A 23,883-nucleotide genomic window follows, 5' to 3' on the forward strand; every position below is an offset into this window, starting at 1 on the left:
GATCCTGTAATTCTTTCCCACTTTCACTGAGGACAGCCATATCATCAGCGAATGCTATCATTGTAATTGTTTCACTTTGAATTTTAATGCCACTGTTAAACTTTTCTTTGATTTCTGGCATTGCTTCTTCGGTGTGTGGACTAAATAGTAGGGGCGAAAGACTGCATTCCTATCTTACATTCTTTTTAGTCCGAGCACTTCGTTCATGGCCTTTCAGACTTATTGTTATCTCCTCGTTCTTGTACATATTGCCCTTGCTGTCTTCGGAATTGTGTGGACGATATTTTTCTATAAGTCTGATGATAAGTCGCCAGTCTCATAAATTCTACACACCAACTTGTCATTTTGTTGCCACTTCCCCCAATGATTTCAGAAATTTCGATTGCATGTTATCTATTCCATCTGCCTTATTTGATCTCAAGTCTCCCAGCACTCTCTTACATTCTGACTCTAATACTGTAACTCCTTTGTCATCCATATTGGCGTTAATTTCTTCTTCTATCATGTCATCAGACAAGATCTCCCCCTTATCCCCCTCATAGAGGCCTTCACTCTACTCTTACCGCTCTCTCTTCTGTACTTAACAGTGGAATTGATATTGCATTCTTAATGTTGCCTCAGTTGCTTTTAGTTTCGCGGAAGGTTGTTTTGACTTTACTATATGCTGATTCAGTCCTTCCAACGATCATTTCTTTTTCGATTTCTTCACATCTTCCATGCAGTCATTTCGTCTTGGCTGCCCTGCACTTGCTATTTGTTTCATTCCTGTCTTTCCCTTAAGTAGTTACCCTACTTATACTAATAATGTTTTTCTCTCGAACACCTGTGATTGGTCTTTTTGGATATTCCAACTCCTCTTCAAGCGAAATGCCAACTCAGGTGTTCCTTATCGCAGTATCAACATCCTTCGCGAACCTCAAACGCATCTTGCAATTCTTTAGTATTTCAGTATTCCACTTCCTTCCACACTCATTATTTCCAACGATTTTCTTAAATTTCGTTCTACTCTTCATCATTACTAAATTGTGATCCGAATCTATATCTGCACTTGGGTAAGCCTTAAAATGTAATATCTGATTTGAGAACCTCTTTCTGACCATGATTTAGTCCATCTGGAACCATCCCGTACCTCTAGGTCTTTTTCAAGTATACCAACCACCTTTTGTGATTCTTCGAAAGTGTATTTTCTGTTATCATCCGAAATTTATTGGAGAACTCAATTAGCCTTTCTTCTTTCGTTCTTGCTGCTAAGCCATATCCTCCCGTAACGCTTTCCTTCCCCTCCAACCGCGTTCTAGTCCCACACCACTATTGTATTTTCATCTCCCTGTACATACTGAATTACCCTTTCGGTATCCTTATACACTTTCTCTATGTCTTCATCTGCTACCTGCGTCGTTGGAATGTATACCTGAACTGTCGCTGTCGCCGTTCGTATGCTGTCGATTATGATTAGAACAATCCAATCACTCAACTGTAGCTCACCCTCTGCCCTACTTTCCAGTTCATAACGAGTCCTACTCTCGTCGTACCATTTTCTGCTGACTCTACATTCATCTGACCAGATATCCATATATTCTATCTGTTTCATTTCACTTACCCCTATCAGATCAGGACTGAGACTTTGCATGTACATTTTTAGATTTTCTAATTTTCCTACTACGTTCAAACTTCTGACATTTCATGTTGCGACTCGTACAACGATATGAATGGGAAAATATTAGAAACGCACACAGTGTCGCTGCTTGACTTGCTGCAGGCCGCACAATGGGTCGGCATACTCTGATATATTCTGTTTCAAGGTGCTCCTCCACGATGGCAGCTCGGTGGGGCCGTACGTTATCATCCATCAGGAGGAAGGTGGGACTCACTGCACCCCTGAAAAGGCGGACATAACGGTGCAAAAAGACGTCTCGGTACACCTGACCTGTTACAGTTCCTCTGTCAAAGACATGCAGGGGTGTACGTGGAACAATCATAATCCCAACCCAACACCCTCAAACAACGACCTCCTTACAGGTCCCTTTCAATGACATTAAGGGGTTGGTATATGGCTCCTGGTACACGCCAGATGAAAACCCGGCAAGAATCACTGTTCAGACTATACTTGGACTCGTCTGTGAACATAACCTAGGACCACTGTTCCAATCACCATGTACTGTGTTCTTGACAACAGGCTTTTAAGGACTTTCTTGTGACTAGGGGTCAGTGCAATGCACCTTGCAGGTCTCCGAGCAAATAAACTATGTCTGTTCAGTCGTCTGTAAACTGTGTGTCTGGAGACAACTGTTCTTGAGATCACACTTTGTGGCACACGGAGGGCCCGTGCTACGACCTGCTGTGTTTGATCAGCCTCCGGGCGCCCTAGTATTCTACCCTCATAAAGTCATCAATGTGTGTTCTTTGAGCCATTTTCAACACACAGTCACCATTAGCACGTCTGAAAACGTCTGCACAATTGCTCGCTGCACTGTACTCTGACATGCACCAACACACCTCTGCATATGTGGACTGCTGCCAGCTCCACCGTGAGGTGACCGCAGGTCAAATGCACCGCATGCTTATACCCCGAGGCGATTTAAACCACAAACGGCCAACCAGAGCGTTGTTTCACCATGTACCAGCATTATCTTTAATTTATGAGCATGAGTGTAGGTGACGCTTAGACCTTTCAGTCACAACACATCTGTGAACAAAAGAAATTTCACGGAACGTATAGACTGTTGATGACCTGTAACAGTCAGAAGTCTTGAGACGCAAAGTTCGAGCGTACTTCAAAGAGTATTACAGGACGATTACTCTTCAATTAATTTTCACGATGTACGAGGGATGTTCAGGTTGGATTTACTCAGGTTTCCAATACACCATATTATTCTCCACTCTTTTGGTTTAAAACCCTTATTTCTCAACATGATCTCCGTTCAATGCGTCGGCCTTACGCCACCTTAACGGGAACGCCTACATGTCCGCATGATACCACTCTACTGGTCGACGTTGGAGCCAACGTCTTGCTGCATCAGGATCTTCCCATCCTCCACGTCCTGCTTCGCGCGGAGTGCATCCCTCATTTGGCCAAATTAACGGAAGTAGGAAGGTGCGAGATTTGGTCTGTGGGGTGGATGAGGGAGAACAGTCCAATGAATCTCCGTGAGCTCATCTCGGGTGTGCAGATTTGTGTGAGGCCTTGTGTTGTCATGGAGAAGGAGTAGTTCATTGTAAGCGTAGGCTTCCGGGTCACTGTCGCAATCAGTAAAATTCTTCTGGGTATGTGACTACATTTTCAGCGCGTAAAATTCTCCGATGATTCAGCCTCCGTCAAAAATGACCTTCGTCAGGGTGTCTTAGCACAAACAACCTGAGGAAGACTATTTGCAACAGTGGCCGAAGCGTAGGAAAATTTTGCGCATTGGAATGTTTCACATACCCGGAAAAATTTTGTTCACCAAGGAGAAGGCATTTTTGTGGAGACGAAGGTGCTGAAGTCATTTCTTGAATTTTCTGAGGGTAGCACAATACACTTCAGAGTTGATCGTTACACCCTGAGGGAGGACTCCCAGAAGACCGTCGCCATGAGTTTACCAGCTGAGGGTGCGCCTTTGGACTTTTCCTTCGGAAAAGAGGTGGTGTGGTGCCACTCCAAGGATTGCCGTTTTCTTTCAGTTCTAAGTGATGGACCCACGTTTCATCGCCTGCAACGACGTTCGACAAAGGTCGTTTCGATCAGCCTCAAAAAACGCAGATGTTCTTTATACTCTTCTGTTAAGCGACGGACAGGTGTATCGGCACTAGCAACTGGCATCGAAACATGCAGCGAGATGTGTGATTGTGATCCGTCGATCACCTAGAATGAGAGTGTCCCCACTTTGATACGTTGTTGGAGCGACAGCTGTGTGCAGCCGGCGTGTACGCGCGAGATCGGGCAAGTTCGCGCAACCTTGCAGTGATGACGGCTATCCCAAGACTCATCGTGCTTTTGTTCACTGTCAGATTTCGGTAGACATTCTGCAAGCACCTATGAATGTCTGTGATGATCTGGTTTTCCGCCAAAAGTCTCTCAATGACAGCTCTTTGCTTAGGACGCACCTCCGTCACAAACGCCAATTTGAAGGCTCCATATAGCACCACCACCTATCGGAATTTCCACGATATACCACAACAAACTGCGCATTTTCTTAATAGAAACAGGCCAAGAAAAAAATGTGTTGCATTACATATTGGGCGCTTTTACCATACACGATGATTGAAAACTCATGTTCCAAAGGACAAACTCTGTATTGATGATTCAAAAATCTTGGCCATAGGACAAGGGTATATTCAGAGATGTGACAGGAAAGATCATTCGAAACAAGTGTCTAGTAAACATGGGCTCTAAAATGAACACCTTAAGAGCTATACTCCTCAGTAAAAGATGTGTTTCATACCAGCGAAAATCAACAAGTACTTATAGTAGTTACGGTATGCATTTTAGAGCTCATATTTACTAGACTTTTTTATTCGAATGCTCGTTCATGTCATATCCCTGAGTCTTTATCCTATGGGCCAACAATGTTGAATCACCAATGGTGAATCGTCCTATAGCACGTGATTTATGGATCACCCTGTGTAAATCTCCTAGCGGGTAACATCGCAGACTTTTCGCGGGTGATTTGTTGTGTGCAGATAAGTATGTTAGAAGAATGTAGCGGAATCGTAGAAGACCGGCAGACAGACGATCGACTCTTGGTGCAGGGACTGGTAGTTGCTATTTTGTTGAAAACTGATCGTGGTTGTGTGCAAAATACAGATTGATTGTTGCAGAGAAAACGGAAGCAACTATCGACTTTTAATAATGTTATTTACGTGATGAAATAGCGTTATTAAAATTGTGTAGTTGCTGTTTCCTTCTATGCAAGAATAACCTCGTAGCGTAATGTCCATTAACAGGCAGAAAGATCCATTATTGTACCTTTACACGCTGAACAGTTAGAGGACACAGTCACATCCAGAAAAATATCTACAGCATACCACACAATAGTAAACAGAAGTAAGGCAGAGTTCAGACTGAGATTTATCGGAAGATTCCTCAGGAAGTGTAGACCATCCACAAAAGATGTGGCTTACAAAACATTTGAATATTGCACGTCCTCATGGGATTTGTACCAGATAGATTTAAAGGAGGAAATAGAGAAGATCCAAGCAAGAGCAGTGCGTTTCGTTACAAGTTCGTTTATTGTATTAAGCAAGAAAGTCAGCTCCAGTGGCGGGCGCTATAAGACAGGGGTTTTGCATCACGGTGCGGTTCACTACTAGAATTCCGAAAGAGCGTGCGTTACTTGAAGAGTCAATCAATATATTGCTTTTAACTCGCGAAAAAATCATGACGCTAAAATTAGATACACTGGGGCTCACATGGAGACTTACCAGCAAAGTACTCTTGTTCTGGCTCTCCATTTTCGACTGGAACAGGGAAGGGAGAATTGACCCTCTGTCGCATACCGTAAGTTGGCTTTCTTGGTATAAATGAAGATGTGATGTACGTTGGTACTGCGACCCACATCCGACACCTTTCCGAGGCAAAAGCAGATTGAAGTGGGAATGGGAATTTGTACCAAGGCCAGCATTCGAACTATGTCTCCTGCTGAGTATGCAGAAGCGTTAACCACTACGCCACCCTGGCACAGTGGCTTTGTACAACTGCACAGACTACCCTAGCATGCTTCCCTCCTCAATACAGATTCCCATTCACGGCTCAGCCGACTTGCAGTTATGGAGAGCCACTGTACAGTGGTGGTGCAGTGGTTAGAGCATCTGCCTAGTAAGCAGAGAATCCAGCTTCGGATCTTGGTCTTGCTACGAATTTTCATTCATTGCTTCAGTATATACAGGGTGGTCCATTGATAGTGACCGGGTCAAATATCTCACGAAATAAGCATCAAACTACAAACAACGAAACTCGTCTAGCTTGAAGGGGGAAACCGGATGGCGCTATGGTTGGCCCGCTACATAACGCTGCCAAAGGTAAAACGGATATCAGCAGCGTTTTTTAAATAGGAACCCCCATTTTGTATTACATATTCGTGTAATACGTAAAGAAATACGAATGTTTTAGTTGGACCACTTTTTTCGCTTTGTGATAAATGGCGCTGTATAGTCACAAACGTATAAGTATGTGGTATCACGTAACATTCGGTCAGTGCGGACGGTGTTTGCTTCCTGATACATTACCCGTGTTAAAATGGACCGTTTACCAATTGCGGAAAAGGTCGATATCGTGTTGATGTATGGCTAATGTGATCGAAATGCCCAACGGGCGTGTGCTATGTATGCTGCTCGGTATCCTGGAGGACATTATCCAAGTGTCCGGACCGTTCGCCGAATAGTTACGTTCTTTAAGTAAACAGGAAGTGTTCAGCCACATGTGAAACGTCAACCACGACCTGCAACGAATGATGATGCCCAAGTAGGTGTTTTAGCTGCTGTCGCGGCTAATCCGCACATCAGTAGCAGACAAATTGCGCGAGAATCGGGAATCTCAAAAACGTCTGTGTTGAGAATGTTACATCAACATCGATTGCACCCGTACCGTATTTCTATGCACCAGCAATTTCATGGCGACGACTTTGAACGTCGTGTACAGTTCTTCCACTGGGCACAAGAGAAGTTACAGGACGATGGCAGATGACTTGCACGCGTTCTATTTAGCGACAACGCGTCATTCACCAACAGCGGTAACGTAAACCGGCATAATATGCACTATTGGGCAAAGGAAAATCCACGATGACTGCGACAAGTGGAACATCATCAGTGACCTTGGCGGGTTAATGTATGGTGCGGCAGTATGGGAGGAAGGATAATTGGCCCCCATTTTATCGATGGCAATCTAAATGGTGCAATTTATGCTGCTTTCCTACGTAATGTTGTACCGATGTTACCACAAGATGTTTCACTGCATGACAGAATGGCGATGTACTTCCAACATGATGGATGTCCTGCACATAGCTCGTGTGCGGTCGAAGCGGTATTGAATAGCAAATTTCATGACAGGTGGATTGGTCGTCGAAGCACCATACCGTGGCCCGCACGTTCGCCGAAACTGACGTCCCTGGATTTTTTTCTGTGGGGAAAGTTGAAGGATATTTGCTAATGTAATCCACCGCAACGCCTGAAACATACGTCAGCACATTGTCAATGCATGTGCGAACATTACTGAAGGCGAACTACTCGCTGTTGAGAGGAATGTCGTTACACGTATTGCCAAATGCATTGAGGTTGACGAACATCATTTTGAGCATTTATTGCATTAATGTGGTATTTACAGGTAATCACACTGTAACAGCATGCGTTCTCAGAAATGATAAGTTCACAAAGGTACATGTATCACATTGGAACAACCGAAATAAAATGTTCAAATGTACCTACGTTCTGTATTTTAATTTAAAAACCCTATCTGTTACCAACTGTCCATCTAAAAATGTGAGCCATGTGTTTATGACTATTACAGTGCCATCTATCATAAAGCGAAAAAAGTGGTCCAACTATAACATTAATATTTCTTTACGTACTACACGAATATGTAACAAAAATTGGGGTTCCTATTAAAAAATAAACGCAGCTGTTATCCGTTTGACCTATGGCAGCGCCATCTAACAGGGCGACCACAGCGCCTTCTGGTTTCCCCCTTCAAGCTAGACAAGTTTCCGGCTTTGTAGTTTCTTCGTTTGACGCTTGAGATATTTGGCACGGTCACGATGAATGGATCACCCTGTAGATACATCACTTTGCGTTTTGGTGAGGGAGATAATGCGAAGAGCGATGACACGTCACCGCAGTAGCTGGAGTGTAGCTGCGAAAGCAGCTGTCGGCGAAAACTACTTACTGCTGATAGCCACGTTATCGCATTAAGACAGAAGTCCTTAGGCGTTTTGCTAAACTTCGCAGGGCAGCAATTCTCTCGCAAAACACGCGTAGCAAAATTACAGAATAATGCAAATCACGGAACTAATTTCGGGCAGCTGAAAATATCCAGAATTTATTAAAGTACGGCAGAAGTTTATTGCGGCAAGCAACAGTCGGTGGCAGGCTCGGGCGGAGCGGCGAGTTATTTCGTCTTGGGGACCGCGGAGCCACCGAAATCGCCTCTTTAATTAAATTTAAATTAATGCAAGTGCAGCGTCAGCATATTTAATAAGGAGTGTGTTTAATTAGAGCGGCGGCCTGGCCTTGATGAATGGACCGTGCGGGGCGCGAGCCCTGTCTCCGCCCCCGTTGCCGCCCTCGGCCGGTGGCAGGGAGGCGTGCTCAGCTGGCGGTGGGGACCTGCGCAAGTGTCCCATCCCGGGGGAGCGCTTTGTCTCAGGCTCTCCCACTTAGGCTAATGTTTATCATTCCTCAAACTTCTCAACTATTCCCTTGGCTACAACAAAAGACGGTAGCATTCTTTTTTCGGGCGTCATCATTTGAAACTTAACAGCGTAGTGAGTATTGCAGCACTTCTTTCGGGAACGTGAGCTTAGGGGTGCAGCTGCCCTCCGGTTTTCAACGCGCTAACTGACCCGTGCGAGGCTTAGATACGATACCGAAGGTGAAATGTAATCTCCTTGCGTGCGTAGCCGAGGAACTCGCTCATTTGCGTCCCCCTGGTGGACCGCGCCGACTTAACGGCTATGCGCGTGAGCTCCCTCTCAGGCCGTTCACCACCGATAACTGGAGGGTGGCCATCCAGAGGCAAGCGCTGACTGTCGTGTAGGACAAGGGTGCCACGAATAGAGTTGTAAAACTAGCGTAGGCTGCGGTACACTATCATAAGTAAGACCACGGTAGGTTTCCTGGTAGCCTTGTCCAGTTAACATCGCAGCCTCGATACCTGTACGTTAGGTCTGTTGGATACCTATCGGGCGTTACCTCGTTTCTATCGCTTTGTCTGCATATGCGATCAATGCCTTACCAGGTTTCCCAAGAAACCGGAAGCAGTAAACTGTCTGAAAACTCAGTGAGGATATATAAATATACTCTACAGAACACTTTTGCTCTACACAGTTACCCAATTTGTAGTTGAAAGTAAACATTGTTTTAACAAAATTTATATTAGCGGAATTTTTTCTGTTTTATTGGAAATCTGTTGTTTTGTGAGGTGAAACAAAACACTTTTGTTGTAAAAATAAAAAGAGACCAATATAGTTTTATCGTACAGCTCTAGAAAACACAATATCCTCAAAAAAACGTAGAGTTAAAACACTATCACAGAGCAGAAAAATATCAAATATCGCTTTAACAGTTCGGTGAGCTTAAATAAAGCGTGTTTCTATTATACATAAACGACTTTTTCACTTATCAGTAACAACAGGAGACTCTTGCCTTAGTGCATAATGATGCTCCTACAGAATACATAATAACAACAATAATTATACAGATTTTTTAATGTTTGTGCAAGTAAACTGTACTTGTATAAAAGTGTCTGGTTTGGTTACATAATATAGCAGAAGTTACGCGATCAGCTAATTTTTATTACCTATAAAACACAATTAATATTTTGCTAGAATATGAACTAAACACTGAACGATATGCGGTTATAATTGTGTACAAAACAAACAAACAAAAGGCGAAGAGAAATCGTCGGCTCACAGTTTTTCTCTTACCCATTCATTATGCTTCTTTCCCTCATATTGATACCAATACTAAGGAAAGTTCCACCATTAACTACGCCATTTATGGCGTGTACCAATACGACCGAAACGTAGTTTTGGTAGAGAGCAACTCTAGCTATGAGAAACTGCCGAAACTGAATTTTGAACGAGTATGTGAGTCACTATTCTATTAGTTTACGTGCTCGGGAACCAATTTCCGAGGGTTTGATGGAAGACGGCTTTGGAACTTTCTCTGATATTTAATGTTTACAGAGTACACGGCAAAGTGGGTTTACTGAGCCATAGTCACTGGCGCTTGTGGACTTTTTTGGTGAGCATTTTGTGTGTAGACTGTACGAACAGATATTTGCAGCTATCCACTGAGCCATAGGGCTCCGTATGCTATGTGTTTTCAGATGATGAAGAAAGAAGTACAGTAGAAAATGTAGAAGTAGATGCGTGCACTTTTGTTTCTCTCGGCTTTTCTCTTCTTACAATATCCTCTGCTTCGCCCTTTTTTCTTTATTAGCAAGTATTCGGTCTGCTCCTATAATGAAGCATTTACGCCAAGGCTCTCTCTGTCGGAAAAAAAACAACCTGTCCTCTTCTAACTTGACTGTTTGTAGAGCTTTGGTATTCGTGATATCAAACAAATTTCTCAAATTGTTTATAAACTTCTTTTCATGGCGCATAAACACATCTTGAGACTTTTTTGCAATTTTTACAAGCTAATAACTTTTTGTGAACAATACTGAATAGCACTTGTCGGAATCCTTGCATTCTACCACAATATCATGCACTTATGAACCACAAGATTAGCTCTTTCAATAACGGTTATACCTCCTGAATGTTATAAAATAAAACTGGCAGCAATTTGGTCATTTTGAGAGGTGACTTGCCCCCTCTTATACTTATATCTTACTCTGAGTAATACAATTTGGGGAAGTATAGCCGAGTATTGTCATTAAAAGGCTAGTATTGAGAACTCAGAAGATATGAATACGTTCCTCTCTAATTGCATGTGGTGAAAAGTTGCTATTGCTTCACACGCGGACTTCCCACACAGCATCTCTCGCCACCCAGGTGGTCCGGTGACAGGTTGGTTCTGCTGAGTTTGAAAGGGTTATGCTGACGGGTGTGAGGGAGTCGAGTGGATGCTTTCCAGACTATGACATTGTCATAAGAGCGGGGGTGACACGCCCACAGGGGCCTGACGGAACGGCTGGGCTAGATAGAGATTCCGTTACTTCGCAGAAACTTAGTGAAAACACTTTCTGGCGGGCTACCAGCGAGGCGTGGGAATGACTTGTGTTCCCAGGCAGTCTTGGCGGGCAAATTTCCGCGTTTTCTGCAAAATCATAACTGTGATTGGCTTGCTCAGGGGATAGCTCCGTGACGTAGCAAAATCGGCGCAGAAATTGGCGCCAAGTATCTTCATTGGTGGAATAGTAGTGCTTCGGCAATAGAGTGGAATTTTCCACCGGTTTTCGATTTGCTGATTGGCACGTTTAACCACGGCCACTGTCGTGGGGGCGGGAATGTTCTGTGTTCGCCTTGTACGTGTGCTCTTGAGAGAGTCGGCGCTTGACTTTCGGTTGCAGTAGGTTACAAGACTGAGCTCTCGCTGCTCTGGACAGCCTGCCTTCCGTTGGTTGTCTAATATACTTTCATTTAATTATAACTGTTTGACGATGTTGCTAAAGTTGCGACTTCAACGTAACTTTCCGTGTACAGTTAGCAATTGAACGTTCTGGGTACAAGCGGCCTATGTTGTCCGTCTTGAACAGTTTTGGCTAAAGTTGACTGTATCGGAGTTACTGTGTGACTTCGCTTGTTAAAATCAATTACTGTACCGTCAGTGACTGTGTAGCGAGTCTTCTTCGTCTCCCTCAGAGGCGCATTTGTGTTGCTAGGAAGTCTTTAGTCTGTAACAGTCAGACCAGGATAATTTGTTTCTGGCTATACTTGCAACATTATCATCACCACGACGGGACGCCGAAGCAACTGGCCATCGCCTCTGGTATGCCAGATTGTGTCCTAGCATTTAAGAAGACAGGTTGGTAATGAATGTCCGCAGCACCGGCAGATTAGGGAATTTAGTTACGTGACAAACAGAGCTCAGCAGAGCGCTGCGGTTCCCGTCTTTTCTAACGTGATTCTGTGTTGGGTGTTCATTGTCTGAGTTCTCACTACAATAGCAGCAATTAATGTTGGGTTGGTTGTGTGTTTCTCTTAAGATTTGAGTTGCAAGGAATTGGCTCCACATACCACTTGGTCATCAATGTCACAATCTAGTTTATGGACAACTTCACCTTCACAGCATTTATTTGAGTATCCAATTTGACGTATTATAAATGTTTCATGTGTTTTGTTTATTATTTTGAGTTTAGTCATAATAAATCAAATTGATCGCTAGAGCAACCCTTTCATTTCTCACTACGTTAATGAATCTTTCCTTTATCAATTTAATTTCTAACAAATTAAATTATTGCTGGTGCCAAACTCTTTTCTACTCCACTTGCGGGATCGATTACAGTCAGTTCGCGTTTCTTCTTAATCCATGTGCAACAGCAAAAATCGGAGTTAGAAAGGGGGGGGGGGCTTAAAGCATCATTTCCATATGAAGATTCTAGAAGAATTTAGTGTTAAACACACTGCTAGCCCCAGAATCTCGCAATTTGTGCGCAGTTATTTGGTGTTTTATATTTACTACTAAACACACATGTTTCTTGGCACTGCCGCGCGGGGTATGCCGCGCGGTTTCGGGCGTCTTGTCACGGTCCACGCGGCTCCCGCCGTCGGAGATTCCCGTCCTCCCTCGGGCATGGGTGTGTGTGTCATCCTTAGCGTAAGTTAGTTTAAGTTAGATTAAGTAGTGTGCAAGCTTAGGGACCGATGACTTCAGCAGTTTGGTCCCGTAAGACCTTACCACAAATTTCCAAATTCTTGGCACTGCACAATCGCTGTGACATCTTAGATAGTGACTGGAAAATTGGTAACAAACACTGGAGGGTGAGCGCTCAAAAATATTGAAGTTAGAAAATAAGGGACCACACACACACGCACACACACACAATATATATATATATATATATATATATATATATATATATATATATATATATATAGAGAGAGAGAGAGAGAGAGAGAGAGAGAGAGAGAGAAAGAGACAGAAAAATTAAATTATCTCTCTCATCTTCATCTCTCACCCCCTCACCCCTATCTCTCTCGCTGCCTCTCTCTCTCGATATATATATATATATCACTCTTAGTTCTATTGCATTACATCTTTCTTATTTTTGTGCAATATTAGTTTTTATTGCAGTTCCTACCTTATCGATTTTCTGTGTACATATGTTATAATCACCTGTTCTAAATCTTCGCTGCTGAGGATCTTTCAGCCTGCCGTCTGAAGACATAATACATTTCGGTTATTTAGTGACGAAAAACAATGGGACTAAGAGTGGTTAACAAATACAGAGAAAATAAATAAGGCCTACAACTATGAGCTGGAATTAATCTAAAAATGAAGAAACAATGTATAAAACTAATCCTGGAGCACTTTCTAATGGCCAACTCGCACAACTACGGTTGCAAATACTCGCCACAGCTTCCTATAGAAAAGAAAAGAAAGAGGGTTAGATTTAAACAGATCATAGACGTCGAGGTTATCTGAGAATCTGAGAAGTTGCAAGTGTTCGCGTGGGACTAGGATGGGGGAATGGTAATTACCCATCTGTACAAGGAATGTGTTGCGGCATATGTCTGAATCTATTTGAGTAAAATCACGTAAGATTCTTCACAGGACACCAAATCCCCACTGGTCGGTGAGAACTAAACCACAAGCTCTCCAGTGAGAAGTCATTTAACAGATGCATTAATGGTGGTTTAAATACTAGTTTCGTCCACCTTCGTAGCTGAGCGATTAGCGTGTCTGACTGTGATATAGAGTATTGGAACCAGGTGCATCGTAAGGCCAACTGAGGAGCTACTTGAATCAAAAATAGTTTCTCCAAGGTCTGGAAAGCTGATAATGGCCGGGAGCGCAGTGCCGACCAGGTGTCCAGCCAAATCGCATCCAAATGACTCCATATGAGAGATCAGAAGATAACACAGCGGCCAGTTGGCATCGTGGAGATAATTGTGCACTATTGGTTGTTGCGAGACACTAGTTGCTGCAGACATCACTATGTCCACATCACTATCAGTATTTCCTCATTCTGAAGGAGATGCAAAACTGCCATGCAGTCAGCTAGAATTAACATTTGTCCACAATGTTCTGTTTGTACGCTCACTACTGAAGCTCAAGCTAAAAACAGCCGTACCGGAACTTATTATGCGCTACACAGCTTCCTCTGCACCTTTCTTTACAGACTAAACCACTGTAAAATAAATTTCTACAAGGCCTTTCTTCATTCATATTGTATTTCTTGATTTTTGAAAATTCAACTAAATATTATTATTCCTTCCGTAACATGTGTACAGTGTTTAATGTTCTCTATCTCAATTCAGATTAGGTGCTGGCACTGCAGCTCAAAAATATTAAATATGGAGACATTTGTTACTTTGTAAAAGTTTATACGTTTAATTTCTTCTTAAAGCTCGATTAGTTTCGAAATAAAGGGTGATTAAAAATTGTGTTACCACTCAAATGGCAAATATGTCCTTGGTCATAAAGTGCGAATGTTATGAATGTTGCCATAATTTGATTTTACCCATAATATATATGAGGTCGTGGCCGGGTCAATCAGCTCAGTCACTTACTTCCAGTGTAAACAGATAACAGATTTTATGCGTTTCGAAAGTCAAGCCTTCATCTCCAGTATAACAGTACCAGAATCTCTAACAAGGACCATTATGAAATACAAACAAGAACAGTAAAATAATAATAAAATAACGCGGCACCTTCCGAGCCATGTCCCCTTAAGATGTACATTGATATCATCGTCAGCTGATAAAATAGGTTAAAATGGAATTCCATATGTTGTCCTGGGTCCTGGCAGGGTCACTCGCGTTAGTTTTGTGTTTTGCTTCTGGGATGTGGCTTTCGCAAAGATACATTGGCCATGTGTACTTGTAGCTGTTACTGTGACGCTGCAGTACCAAGAACAACATATGAAATTCCATTTCAATCTGTTTTAATTATTTAATGGTGATGTTGAAGCACATCTTAAGAGGAAACCGCTTCGAGGCAAGTAGCAGCGTAATTTTACTATTACTTTTATTGTTTTTAACGTTTTATGCTGGTCACTTTTAAAGATTCTTGCGTGGTTATTCTGACCATGAAGCCTTGATCTTCAAAAGGTGTAAAAACACTTTTCTTTACACTGCAAGTAGGTGGTTGAGCCACATTTGACATTGGCACAGTTTGCAATTTACAGGGGTGATCTCAACTTGCCTGTCATCGTGTGTAACACATCGAAAGTATGCTGTAATAAAACTGTATACGGTACATGTTTGGCGTATGGTTGACAGATACATATTCATATCATTTGAGTGGTACTATAATTTTGAATATAATTTTAAATCGCCTTGTATATAATCTCATTTTCAAGTGTATCACATACTGAGCATGACAAAAATACTGCACTGAATAAGGAGCCTTCACCTACAAATCAGGTTCAGGGACACCTATGTTGAAAACCTGCACAAATCATCTGCATCCACCGCAAAGTCGGTACAATTAAATGTAAAACACTGACTAGAAGAAGGGATATGTTGATATTTTACACATTCAAACATTAGATTGTGCTGTGCAATTGAAGTCTGCCGCACGGTTAAGTCCTATCCCACTCAGCCTACTGCGGCAGTACCACTCTGGAGCTATAGTTTAGCAATAGGCCTCGGATGGTGGCTTTTGAGCTACAAAAACTCCACTCCAAGCTAAGTTAGGGTTCCGCGATACGAAAGAGGTTAGTCAGCTGCACCGAGTGGTAATGAAAACATCATATGGAGTCCGGCATCGCCGTCATGATGAAACTGGCAGAGAACCTTACCATGCATCGACAGAGCCAAGGATCAGTGGGGTGGCCGAGGTTGTTCATAGTGGCAAGATGGGCCCGGGTGTGTCGGTCAGTGGGACAGGAAAATGTTATCACGACAACTTCAGCCGCTACCGGAAGCTTCGGTGGCTAGAATCAGGTAAGTCATGAGGTAGTTCAAGTCCTGCGACGGAGTGCTGTACGGACTTGTTTTGGGTACAGTGTGGTGGACCCAACTTGTCGCTGTGGGCCACAGTTGGAGCAAACCAAAGAGCCGCTTGGTGGCCAAGAACTGAGACAGGAGTTACAGCCTGGAATGTGATATGCCACACAGCTGCGCAACCTGTACAGTCAGTTCTCGCAGGGAGTCGTGAAAATCGCTTACCTGGAGGGTGAACAATTTTTTTTTCCTGGTGTCCAGAAGAAACACCAGTCGCACCCAGATAGGGGTATAGTGATGTTATTGCTGCAGAGAGCACTTGGAAGTGCTTTAGTCGTCCACAATCATTGGTGGGCGGCTGATGTTACTGTGTGGTGGTACTGAGCACAATGAATATAGCCAGGCCGGCCGTTGTGGCCGTGCAGTTCTAGGCGCTTCAGTTCGGAACCGCGCTGCTCCTACGGCCGCAGGTTCGAATCCTGCCTCGGGCATGGGTGTGTGTGATGTCCTCAGGTTTGTTAGGTTTCGGTAGTTCTAAGTCTAGGGGACTGAAGACCTCAGATGTTAAGTCCCATGGTGCTCAGAGCCATTTGAACCATTTTTGAAGATAGCCAGTGGATGGTTAGTGTGTTTGAATACTATACGTGCACTACAAATATAATATTACATGGCATGGCTGTGAGGATGCAAGACTGCGTTCTGTATTGTGCTATTTTCATGCTGTGGACGTATTCAATCGTGTGCAAAGAGAGCCCCGTATTATGTTCAACAATCACGCTGACATGCTGATAGTGTGTTGAACTAGTGCACATAGCGGTAAGTTTTTTGACTTCTAGGTTGATGTCTGTTGTCTGTAGAGAAGCAGCCTGGGTTATCTGTAGCAGTAGTGAATAGGTGGTAGAGGCTCTTGGTAACAGAGGTAGCTGCTGTTGTGGTTTTATTAATTTATTGCACTACGTTATAATGGTTGCCACAACAAACTGCAGGTTGAAATAAGAAAGACTGTGATTTCTATTCTGTTGTTCCTGGTTGGTACCCGCTTGTGTTTGTGCTCGAGCTGGGCAAACACACAATTTCAGATAAGAAATATCCCTCAAGGAATTACTGTTAATTTCTTATCCACTGTCTCTATTTTCCATTGATGCCATTGCCTTTATCTGCTAGTGTATATGTTGTTAAATACATGCTATTGTAAAATAAGCCCACATTTTCACAACCACTAGTTCAAACTCTACTTCATCTAGACGTTGCGCTACAAGGCAATAATTTCTGTCGTAGTAGAGGGACCCATAAATGGAAAAATAAGAATGAGAAGGCAGGGACTGGAATAAATAAAAAAACAGTGGATGCAAATGCTTCTCTGACATGATGAGGTTGGTGCAGGACAGGAATTCATTATGGGCCGCATCAAACTAGTGCGATGACTGATGACCAAAACATTAATAAATAAGTAACGAAAGTACTTACATGCCGAAACTACAAAACATTTTTGCTCACACACTTTTATTCATGCGTACCCTTCGTGTCTTGAGAATTTCAGTAATTAGGGAATGGCTAATTTGAGAAAATTGTTTGTTTATTTTTTTAACTTAGGAAGAGGAATGGTATTAGCATTTCAATGGCCTGGTGCCTGTTATTATAGTTACGGAGGACGCTATATAGCCACTGGTTGGCTCTTATAAAGGAAGGAAAATAACGAAGGCGAGGAGTGGGATTCTGCTTCTAGCGGCGGCGGCGGAGGAGGAGGTCGTTAGGCGCGCCCCCCACCCCCGCCACCCCAGGTGATAAACGGGGTCGCCTGGGCGCCACCTTTCCCACACCACCATCCCTTCGAGAAAAGCAGCGACTGCGGCGCAGCGGGCCACGGGAGAGGGCCGGGCTTGCCCCGCAGGATTTATGGCGATTGACACATTTTGGGGGCGGCGTCGTTCCCCGTGGCGGCGACAACGGTGGCTGCGCTAATGCGCTCTTGCTTCATCGCTTCAGCATTAGCAGGTTACTGCTGCTACGTTGTAGACCTTTACTACGTTTTCAATAAAAGGTGAAGAGCAAGTAAGGAAATTCAAAAGTACAGGTATATCGACATTTTTTGGAATATGAAAAAATGCGATTAATATTCTATGAACATAGTAAAAGAGTGATATCAACCAGATTAACTTGATAAACTGTGGAATTCTATATAACTCGTACTAAAGGTAAAACTGAGACTATACACTAAATATCAGTAGAGGAAAAAAGAACGACCTGACAGGAGTGCTAACAGAACACCTAATACAAAAGGAAAAATAGATAAGAAAATTATCGATTGGACAGCTGACCATGTAAAAAAAAAAAAAAAAAAAAAATCGCTCGAAGCACTTATAACTTTGTCGCCGTGCTCGTGCTGGTTGCTCGCTAGGCGCGTGACCTTGAGCTGGACTTAGCGCGCTGTGCGCCGCGCAAGTCACGTGACCAGGGGTGTACACTGAGCGCCACACTTGGTCCAGGAAAGGGAGAGAATGAACGTAATATGTACACCATGAAACGGCAAAAGAAATTTTGGAATGTGCTTTGTTGTACAGTACCTGGTATAGTAGGGTGCAATCATGAAGGCTGATAAGGGTATAACAATAATTATAATAAACATGATTTTATTAATATTGTACTAATATCATATTTCGTGTTTGCACCCTACTGGACCAGGTGTTGTAGAACAAAGGAAATTCAAAATTTTGTTTTAGCATTATAGTAATAAACATCATTATTCTTATTAGTGTCGTTATTATTGTCATCGTTCATGTTTGGGCCCTAATGGACAACGTGATACAGAAAAGGGGATTTCAAAATTTTTCTTCTGATGTTGTAATAAAAAACACGCATCAGCCCAAAATCACAGTAAACTTTTGAATGGAACTGCAGACAAACTCAGACTCCAGATATCTTTTGAAAAGACAGAATACATGGCTTGCGATAAAGAAGCACCAAAATTCATGGGAAAAAATATGGAAATATAATTGAGTACCACAGTTTAAATGTCTTGGTGAAACTATGCAGGAAAATGGAATCGAAACAGAAGCAAAGAAATTACCTGCCAAAAGATGGAGACTGCTTACTGACTTACCAAAAATGGTTCAAATGGCTCTGGGCACTATGGGACTTAACTGTTGAAGCCATCAGTCCTCTAGAACTTAGAACTACTTAAAGCTAACTAACCTAAGGACATCACACACACATCCATGCCCGAGGCAGGATTCGAACTTCCGACCGTAGCGGTCGCGCGGTTCCAGACTGTAGCGCCTAGAACCGCTCGGCCACTCCGGCCGGCCTACTGACTTACCCAAAATATATGAAACATTTATCTCCAAACACAGACAGCTAAGAAATTACAGTACACTACTCAAACCAAAATGTCTCTATGGATCGGAAACACATATTATGAACAGGAAGATAGTCACTGAAAACAATGAGAAACAAGTTCGTAATTAAGAAATATTATAGGCTCAAATTTTGTAGATAGACAGTATCGACTGAGAATCAGTCAGAAATGAAACAATACAGAAATACCCATATTGACATCGGAAAACTATGGTTAGAATTCTATGAACACATTGGAGGAATGAACCCAGACACCTTTGCAAAATGAATAATCGATTTTTTGACAATAGGAACAAAGCCGAAAAGTAAAAGTTTGACGAGAAAAACTGATATGTAACTCACAGGAATAACTCCAGAAACTATAAGAAACCTTGAAGTCTTGAGGTCAAAAGTTCACAAATGGCAAACTGAGCAAGAGGAAAAACCAAAGAAAAAGACTGTAATAACATGGTTTGAATAAACAAAGTAAGCTCACATGAAGAGAACGAAAGAAATATGGGCACAAAGGAAAGCAAATACCCACCTCTAACTTTTGAGGGTAGTTCCAATGGGCTTATTCGCAAATAATAATGAAAAATAGTTTAAATAAGACGTATAGGACTCTTCTCTGCCGAGCCACGCAATTACAGAGGTTCCGAGGACCCACAGTACGGCCGAGATAATGTTCGAGTGTCGATCGGGTGCGCGTTATATCCGGAGCTATGTTGGGATGCGGATTCACAATATGCCGCGTCCGCGATAAGATTTGGAGGTGGATCCGCCACGCGTAATGTCTGGAGTGATGTTGGGATGCAGATCCACAATGTACCACATCCGAGTTAGCGCTCGAATGTAGATCTACCGTGCATTATATCCAGAGCGATGTTCAGAGGCAGATTCACCACACGTCACATCTGGGGTACGGCTCGAAAGTGGACCAAACAAGCGTTACGTCCGAAGATGTGTTCTATGTTCGAAGTTGGGTTCACCAGCGGGAAGACCGGGTCAGGGGGCCATCTGCGACACGTGCACAGAACACAGACATACAAAAAAACAGAGTAAACGCACTACAACTGTAGAGTATGTGAACGGAGGTGACTGGATGCAATCGAGTACAGTGCTATACTATGCCGCCCGAACAGAAAAATAGTGTGTTTGCGGTAGGTGTTGGTAGATGTACTACATTTACAAGAAATTTTAGAACACGGACCGAGAAGTGATGTCGTGATCGCATGGGCAGAAGTGACATAAAATCGATAGACTTAATAAAACTGACAGAAAATACATACAAATTGAGGGAAAATACATCGAAATGCGAGAACATTGAAGAGGTACTCGTATGTCTTCTGGTTGGTGCAGAACAATTCTTGCACATGGGAGCGAGAATGCGACGGCAAGAGAAAAACGAGAAAACGTTTACATGTAAGCACCGGGAACAAGGAAAACAATCATTTTCTTTTTCGTCGAGGCAGCAGTCTACTACATGTCTGTTGAGCTAATAGTGAAGTACACGAATTGACTGCTGTCTTTCATGCTTTCCTGGATATACAGAGAGCCATTCACCTCTGAACTTAGTTGCATCTGCGTTAAAGGATGACAGAGAGTGGGCGGAATGTTATAGTGCCGATAACATAGACGACAAATATAATGCTTTACGTAACAAATTTTTCATGCTCTTTGAGAGCTGCTTTCTATCAAAACTTTCTAAACGGGGTATTAGCAGTGAAAGGCAGCCTGGGTGGCTTACTAGTGGGGTTAGGATATCATGTAGAACAAGGTGGGAATTATATCACAATATTAGAAGTATCACAATCAAGCTACGGTAGCCCATTACAAACCCTACTGCAATGTGCTTAAAAATGTTATTAGGAAGGCAAAGAGTGTGTGGTATCGAAATAGATCAGCTAATTCAGAGGATAAAATTAAAACCATATGGTCAGTTGTGAAGGAAGTGTCTGGTCAGCAGCACAAGGTTGACGATATAAAGTCATTTCGTAGGAAAACCATTTCTGTTAATGAGAAATCAGATATATGTACCGTATTTACCAGTCATTTTCTGAGCATTTCCGGTAAATTAAATAAAAATTTAGTTTCTACAGGAATGATATAACTCTCTTGGCAAATTCCTTTCCGAGATTGATGTCTGAAAAATTCCCCTGTGATGCAGACAATGGGGAGATTGAGTCAACAATCAAATCACAGAAGACTAAGGCCTCTCATGGATTTTATGGAGTTCCTGTTGTTGTTGTTGTCTTCAGTCCTGAGACTGGCTTGATGCAGCTCTCCATGCTACTCTATCCTGTGCAAGCTTCTTCATCTCCCAGTACTTACTGCAACCTACATCCTTCTGAATCTGCTTAGTGTATTCATATCTTGGTTTCCCTATATGATTTTTACCCTCTACGCTGCCCTCCAACGCTAAATTTGTGATCCCTTGATGCCTCAGAACATGTCCTACCAACCGGTCCCTTCTTCTTGTCAAGTTGTGCCACAAACTCCTCTTCTCCCCAATTCTATTCAATACCTCCTCATTACTAATGTGTTCTACCCATCTAATCTTCATCATTCTTGTGTAGCACCACATTTCGAAAGCTTCTATTGTCTTCTTGTCCAAACTAGTTATCGTCCATGTTTCACTTCCATACATGGCTACACTTCATACAAATACAGGGTGATTCAAAATGAATACCACAACTTTAAAAATGTGTATTTAATGAAAGAAACATAATATAACCTTCTGTTATACATCATTACAAAGAGTATTTAAAAAGGTTTTTTTTCACTCAGAAACAAGTTCAGAGATGTTCAATGTGGCCCCCTCCAGACACACGAGCAATATCAACCAGATACTCCAACTCGTTCCACACTCTCTGTAGCATATCAGGCGTAACAGTTTGGATAGCTGCTGTTATTTCTCGTTTAAAATCATCAATGGTGGCTGGGAGAGGTGGCCGAAACACCATATCTTTAACATACCCCCATAAGAAAAAATCGCAGGGGGTAAGATAAGGGCTTCTCGGAGGCCAGTGATGAAGTGCTCTGTCACGGGCTGCCTGGCGGCCGATCCATCGCCTCGGGTAGTTGACGTTCAGGTAGTTACGGACAGATAAGTGCCAATGTGGTGGCGCTCCATCCTGCTGAAATATGAATTGTTGTGCTTCTTGTTCGAGCTGAGGGAACAGCCAATTCTCTAACATCTCCAGATACTGTAGTCCAGTTACAGTAGCACCTTCGAAGAAAAAGGGACCAAAAACTTTATTGGCTGAAATGGCACAGAAAACGTTCACCTTAGGCGAGTCACGTTCATACTGCGTTCTTTCCCGCGGATTCTCAGTGCCCCATATACAGGCATTGTGACGGTTGACTTTCCCGTTAGTGTGGAAAGTTGCTTCATCACTAAACACAATCTTTGAAACGAAAGATTCATCTGTTTCCATTTGAGCAAGGATAAAATCACAGAAATCGATTCTTTTAATCTTATCAGCTGCAGAAAGTGCTTGAACCAATTTCAGACGATAAGATTTCATAACTAACCTTTTTCGTAGGACTCTTCATACAGTTGATTGTGGAATTTGCAGCTATCTGCTAGCTCTGCGAGTCGATTTTCCGGGGCTGCGAACAAATGCTTGCTGGATGCGTGCTACATTTTCATCACTCGTTCTCGGCCATCCAGAACTTTTCCCTTTGCACAAACACCCATTCTCTGTAAACTGTTTATACCAACGTTTAATACACCACCTATCAGGAGGTTTAACACCATACTTCGTTCGAAATTCACGCTGAACAACTGTCGTCGATTCACTTCTGCCGTACTCAATAACACAAAAAGCTTTCTGTTGAGCGGTCGCCATCTTAGCATCAACTGACGCTGACGCCTAGTCAACAGCGCCTCAAGCGAACAAATGTATAACTAAATGAAACTTTATAGCTCCCTTAATTCGCCGACAGATAGTGCTTAGCTCTGCCTTTTGTCGTTGCAGAGTTTTAAATTCCTAAAGTTGTGGTATTCTTTTTGAATCACCCTGTACTTTGAGAAACGACTTCCTCACACTAAAATCTATACTCGAAGTTAACAAATTTCTCTTCTTCAGAAACGCTTTCCTTGCCATTGCCTGTCTACATTTTATATCCTCTCTACTTCGACCATCATCCGTTATTTTGCTCCCCAAATAAACTCCTTTACTGCTTTAAGTGTCTCATTTCCTAATCTAATTCCCTCAGCATCACCCGACTTAATTCGACTACATTCCATTATCCTCATTTTGCTTTTGTTGATGTTCATCTTATATCCTCCTTTCAAGACACTGTCCATTCCGTTCAACTGCTCTTCCAAGTCCTTTGCTTTCTCTGGCAGAATTAGAATGTCATCGGCGAACCTCAACGTTTTTATTTCTTCTCCATGGACTTTAATACCTACTCCGAATTTTTCTTTTGTTTCCTTTACTGCTTGCTCAATATACAGATTGAATAACATCGGGGACAGGCTACAACTCTGTCTCACTCCCTTCCCAACCACTGCTTCCCTTTCATGTCCCTCGACTCTTGTAACTGGCATCTGGTTTCTGTACAAATTGTAAATAGCCTTTCGCTCCCTGTATTTTACCCCTGCCACCTTTATAATTTGAAAGAGAGTATTCCAGTCAACATTGTCAAAAGCTTTCTCTAAGTCTACAAATGCTAGAAACGTAGGTTTGCCTTTCCTTAATCTATTTTCTAAGATAAGTCGTAGGGTCAGTACTGTCTCACGTGTTCCAACATTTAAGCGAAATCCAAACTGATCTTCCCCGAGGTCGGCTTCTACCAGTTT

The sequence above is a fragment of the Schistocerca americana genome, chromosome 1 (assembly GCF_021461395.2).
Source record: "Schistocerca americana isolate TAMUIC-IGC-003095 chromosome 1, iqSchAmer2.1, whole genome shotgun sequence".
Classification (NCBI taxonomy): domain Eukaryota; kingdom Metazoa; phylum Arthropoda; class Insecta; order Orthoptera; family Acrididae; genus Schistocerca; species Schistocerca americana.